Consider the following 6000-nt stretch of genomic DNA (forward strand, 5'->3'; position numbering starts at 1 on the left):
GGCATTGCAGCAAACTTGTGGTAGGGGAAGCTGCTCACCTCATGGTTTCTGAGAAGGAGAGATAGGCCAGAAAGGGCTAGGGTCTCAACACTCCCTCCAAGGCCACGCCTCCAGTGACATGCCTTCCTTCCTCTGGGTTCCACCCTTTCAGGATCCTACCATCTGCCAATAGCACTGTGACCTGGCAACTGATTCTATAACATGAGGGCCTCTCTAAACCATAGCAGTGATTATTGTTTCAGAGACTCATCAAAAAGCAGGTGATGTTTTTATCCCCATTTTACAGGACATTAGGCAGATGTTCAGAGAACAGACAGAATTCAAACACAGGTCTATTCAGGTTCCTATACAGCCATATACTGTCCTTCAGCAGGGAAGCCAAATGTCACCACCGTAAAAACTCGATTAGCCAAGGTATCAGTGTCCTGGATGCAGACCCCATAGGACGGTAACCTATAAGCCAAACAAGCGCTTTCCTCCACAGTTAGTTTGGGTCAGTGTTTTTATCTCCGCAGCGGACCCAGACTAAGACAGAGAGTCCCTAACACTAGCGGTGCGGAAGAGGCGCTTGAAACAAGAGCAGAGTAGCCGACCATCCAGTACTGTGTCTCTACTGGTGGAGACAGGGCAAAGCACTCTGCCTATGCCGCTGCAAGCCGCTACTCACCCTAGGGGCACGTGCCTGTAGCTGGCACCTCTCTGACCCTTCTCAGGCCACTGCCCGGATCCTCAGTCTCAATGTGTACCTAGTGTCGTTTGTCCTGTTGGGAGACGGTTTCAGAAAATTAGGTCCTGGAGAAGGAGGAAGAAACGAACTGACAATCTAAATAAAGGTCAACCGTGGTTGTTGGGCTTGGCTGGGATTGGAGGGCTGGGATCCGGCTGGGCACACATGGGGAGCAGGTGGCATGGCCTCACGGTACAGAGCAAAGAGATCTATGCTTGACATTCACATAGACTTGGATTGAGAATCCACAAACTGGTGGTGACACTGGTCTCAGTTTCCTCCTCTGTAAAATGGAGATTTCTTGGAAACCTTCCAATCTTTCTACCCATTGTGGATATTTCAGTATGCTTCTGAGTCCCGTGACTTGCACACACTGATCAGGACAGGGCAAACCAAACCCAGAGATCATCAGATGCTCACACAGACACTGCTGTGCCCCTGGCATGGCATCTCTGAGGGCCCCGCATAAGAACAGGACACCCAAGCCTGCTGCTAGCGAGAGATGAGCTGTAGACTCTGTTAGCATCATCTGTAGAGGGTCTGAAAAAGTGAAGAGACAGAAGACAAGTGGGCCTAGAGTCTCAGTGAAGGTGGGGGAACCCCAGGAGCCATGCAGCTTTCTCAGAGAAAGTTCTTTACCCCTGGAGTTGTGATGGAGCAGGAGGCAAAACTCTTACCAGAAACCTGTGCCCTCAAGAGACCCTCCCTCATCTTTGATGATGACGGCTGAGGATGAGAGAGGAGGCGCTTAGGTATCCCAGGAGAGGAAGATTCCAGGTCTCATTGCAATACAATAAAAACACATTTGACAACGGGACCTTTGTCTTGTCACGCCTGTGCGACTCCAAACATTGCTTCTTCCTCCAGGAGGTCCCAGCTTCAGGAATTCAGGATGATGTCACCTTCTCTCTCGATTGCCTCTTTTGAAGATTAATTGTGGTATTTCCCATGTGAAAGTTTTAAGAAGATGTCAGGCAAGTGACAAAGTCTTTGCTCTGGATCTAACATCCTAATACACACACACACACACACACACACACACACTCTTACACATACACTCACATATACATACTCACATACACACACGTTAAGACATATACTTACTCTCCACACACACACACATGCATGCACTTACACACACACTCACACACTCACATATACATACTCACATACACACACGTTAAGACATACACTCTCCACCCACACACACGCATGCACACTTACACACACACACACACTCACATATACATACTCACTTTCAGACATACACTCTACACACACACACACACACACACACACACACACACACACGGTCTCTTCTTCTCTAGCAGAATCAGCCTGGGCTTCTTCCCTCTCTGCAGCCTCTCCCCAGACTTGGGGGAGTCTGACCCCTTGCTTTCAGCTGGTTGACAATGACCTGTGGCTTTTACTGATCACTGTCCCTACGTGTCATCTTACTTCTCAACAGGTGTCTCAGTCAGCAGGATTAGCAGCTGCCTCACTTCTCCACTTCCCCAAGCAGAAAGCTGGCCTGACCCAGGAATGAGGCAAGAGCCCAGAAAAGGATGCCAGATGGTACAGAAGACCACAGGGCAAGGCCTGGGTGACATCATCCCGATGTAGTTATTATAAGAGCCCAGCAGCCACTGGCTGTGTGACCTGGGGAGTGGTTTTACTTCTCTGGACCGTGAAGACTATGAGAGGATGGATAAAAACGACGGAGCTGGATGTGGTGATGTAGATCCATAACCCCAGCCCTCAGAAGGCTAAGGCAGGAAGACAGCAATTGCAGGTCAGTCGGAACCACATAGAAAGACTTGGATCCATACAAACAAACAAAAATCTGCTGAACTAGGGAGGGCCTGGTATATGGGCAGTACTGCACAAGCGTGAGCCACAAACCTTATTTCAGAGACTATGCCAGTCAAAGCCAAAGGCCTCGGCTGGAATTCCAGCTCTGTCTCTTAAGGAGGCACACAGAGTTAGACCAGTCGGCCTATGGCTCAGTTCTTTATCTATAAAACGAAGACACTAAAGGCCCCTTCCTCACCAATTTGTGGGGAGGATTGGATGAGTTGAAAGGTAAGTTCAAAGTGCCAAGGGCGGAAGGTGGCACCTGGCAAGAGCCCCGTGAATGCTGTCTTCTAACCACAAAGAATAGAGGGACTGAGGCTCTGATTTGGGTGACAAAACGCAGGCCTAGCTCATACCAAGCGTTGGTTCCTTTCCCAGATCCCTGTAATCCCAGCATTTAATGAAGTTGGGGTAAGAAGAGTCTCAGGAGGCAGAAGCGGGCAAACCTCTGTGAGTTCGAGGCCAGCCTGGTCTACAACGAGAGTTCCAGGACAGCCATGACTACACAGAGAAACACTGTCTCCAAAAAAACAAACAACAAAAACAAAAGGGTCAGGAGTTTAAGGTCACCATCTGCTATAGAAGGAGTTCAAGGTTTGCCTGGACTACAATGAGAGGAGAGAAAGAGAGAGAGAGAGGCTCAGGCCATGATGGAGGCTCAGTCCCTGCAGCTGTCAAGCCTTCCCCTTCTCCTGGGTCTTCTAGAAGTTTTCAGCGAAATTGTGTAAAGATGCCTGGGAAGGAAGAAGAAAACCATTTAGAACATGTCCTCCAAACACACCCATGAATCAATACAGCCCAGCAGCAAGTAAACGTATACAACGCCCACCCAAATCGACACACACTCAGAGGCAGCACTGCCCCTCCCCCACCACATCCCACCAACCCAGGAGCCCCACCCCAGCCCCCACCTGGTCCCAGGCAGGGCCAGATTTCTCCCTGTTCATCATATAGGGTGACTATCCTCATAATTAGCTGCAGGCTCACTCGGCCCCTCCCAGTTGCAGCCTGTGCCCAGCCATGACGTCAGCTCAAGGTTTCTGGCACCATGAGCTCATCCCACATGGCAGCAAGGCCTCCCAGTCACACCGGGACGGGGGACCCTCTCTCCACTGAGCCACCCACTCAGTCCAGATCCAAGATTCAGATCAATTAGCTTTCCCACCAGGGCTCCCGCCACCTCGCAGCTGTGTGCAGGGTGCTGATAAAAGAGACGGTGTTGTGAACATTGCCGGCCCTGCCTGCAGCGGCTCACGACTGGGAAAGACACAGAAGCCATTCTTCCCTGTTTTCTTATTCTGAATAAACTGCCTCATATGAGAAGAGCTTCTTAACAAATGACTTCTCAACTCCCCACCCATAAAGAAGGCAGAACTTAGAGTCACAAAAGGACATGTCCCAAGCTGTACATCTTTGAGGACAGTGCAAAGACCAGAACTCCAAACCCAAGGCCCCCGTAGGCTAAAAGATTTGTGAATCCATTATCCCAGTAGTATGGAGGAGCAAAGGGTTCTAGAAACAGTTCTTCCTGAATTTGGGGTTCAGAATTAATATCCCATCTAGAGAATAGTACATCTCTACAGTAATTACCATTACTCAGAAAAAAAAAATATGTAAACCCAGCCTGGTGATGCTTGGCTTGTAGTCCAAGCTGCTTAGAAAGCCGAAGTAGGAAGGTCACAGGTTCAAGACCAACCTAGGCTGATAGTGAGTTCAAGGCCAGCCTATGTAGGTTAATGGGACACTATTTGAAAATAAAAAATAAGTAAAGGGGTTTCCTTATTCACTTACATACATACATACATATGCATATTGGCATACACACACATATATGTGAATATGTATTTCATATTAGAATCCCCACATGAGGAGCAGTAGAACATAGTAGGGTGGCATAGTGACCTTTAGAAAGGACTCCAAGAGATGGTCATATTAGGCAATGAGGAGGAAGGATGGAACGCAGAACAAGGACACATGAGTCATCAAAAAGGTTAGAAAACAATTTTTTCAGGTTTCAACCCCAGTTTGTCACTATTTTTTGTTGTCATTGTTTGTCCTGTGTGGTGGACATGTGACAGGGAAAGCCTAAAACACGGAGTGACATGCCGGGACTTCGGTGTGGGCCTTCCGTGTTGGCGTGGGCCTTCCATGTAGAGGTTCCCTGTGATGGGTTGCGTTTGGGACTGAGCAGGGGTCTGAGTGGCTAGTTTAAACCACTGGGTGATGATTTCGTTTGTGATCCCACCACAATGACGTGATTTTAGAGAAGGAGGTGCAGCTCCCATAGTTAGGGGTGCAGCTCAGCGGTGAAATACGTGTTTCCCAGCATGCATCAGGCTGTGTTCTGCCTCCAGTACCACAATCAACCAATAAAAATTTAAAAAGATTATCTGATGACTTATGAGTGTTTGCTCTGCTGCCTAATGGAACCGTGAGTAGTGGAGCCCTTAGCTATCAGTGTGAGGCGGGGGGAGCGCACTTAAGAGCAAAAAGAACGCAACTGGTAAGCTGAAAGCCGAGAGCCTTTTGCGCAGCACGTGACCTCATGCACTCCCGAGGACACATCCTCAAGCAGGCTTCTCTCCTCTCGTTTCACAGGTGGGGAACAAGCAGTTCAGGCATGCCTGGGAGAGACTCTTCCCGTGACCAAACTTCAGACAGACTCCGCCAGGCGTGCACCGTCCTCACCCAGTTTGTTTAGCCGCAGCCCCCATGGTTCCCACGACCACGACCGTCCCGCCACCTCCACGCCACAGCAGTTGCTTGTTCTCCACTGGTTTTCGAGTGAGGTCTGGCCACCCCAGTCTAGCCTTAGAGGAATCCGGTTAGGTCCGTTTATCCAGACTTCCCTCAGATCCCTGGATTCACTTCCCACCCTTTGACTCCCATTCTGCCTCCAGGCAGTGTTGGGAGTTGTGCCCAGTTTCCTCTCTGGCCCCAAGACCTTCCCATCCCCACAGACACTCTGCCTGACAATAGCCGTGGTTTTTGTTTCCCTAGCTTAACAAGTATCACTTTATAAAATTATGATATGTTGTTGTTAGTCGTTCTCAGAAGTCTGGTCGTACTGTAAGTGGGGATTCCATTTACTTTTCAATCCAATGGGCCATTGTCTCTCTTCTTCTGTGGGTCCCCAGGGTGGGAGGCAAGATGGAACATGTTCTGGGGTTGGTATTTCCAGAGTGTGACCTGAGCACTCAGCCAGGCGGAGGGTTATTAATAGTACGGATTTAGCGCCCTACAGGGACCCTGGGGTGGACACTGTTGGAGGCAGAGGGAGGGCGGGGCAGAGTCGAGAACGGGGAGGAGAGAGTGCGGGAGAGGCTGGCTGGATTCGGACGCCGCGGCCCCTCCCAGCTCCCCACCCCCTCCCGGAGCCCAGTGTTCTCTCAGCGGATTCTCAGGGACTGGTTCATCAC

This window comes from Myodes glareolus, chromosome 2 (genome assembly GCF_982192425.1).
Source record: "Myodes glareolus chromosome 2, mMyoGla1.1, whole genome shotgun sequence".
Taxonomy (NCBI): domain Eukaryota; kingdom Metazoa; phylum Chordata; class Mammalia; order Rodentia; family Cricetidae; genus Myodes; species Myodes glareolus.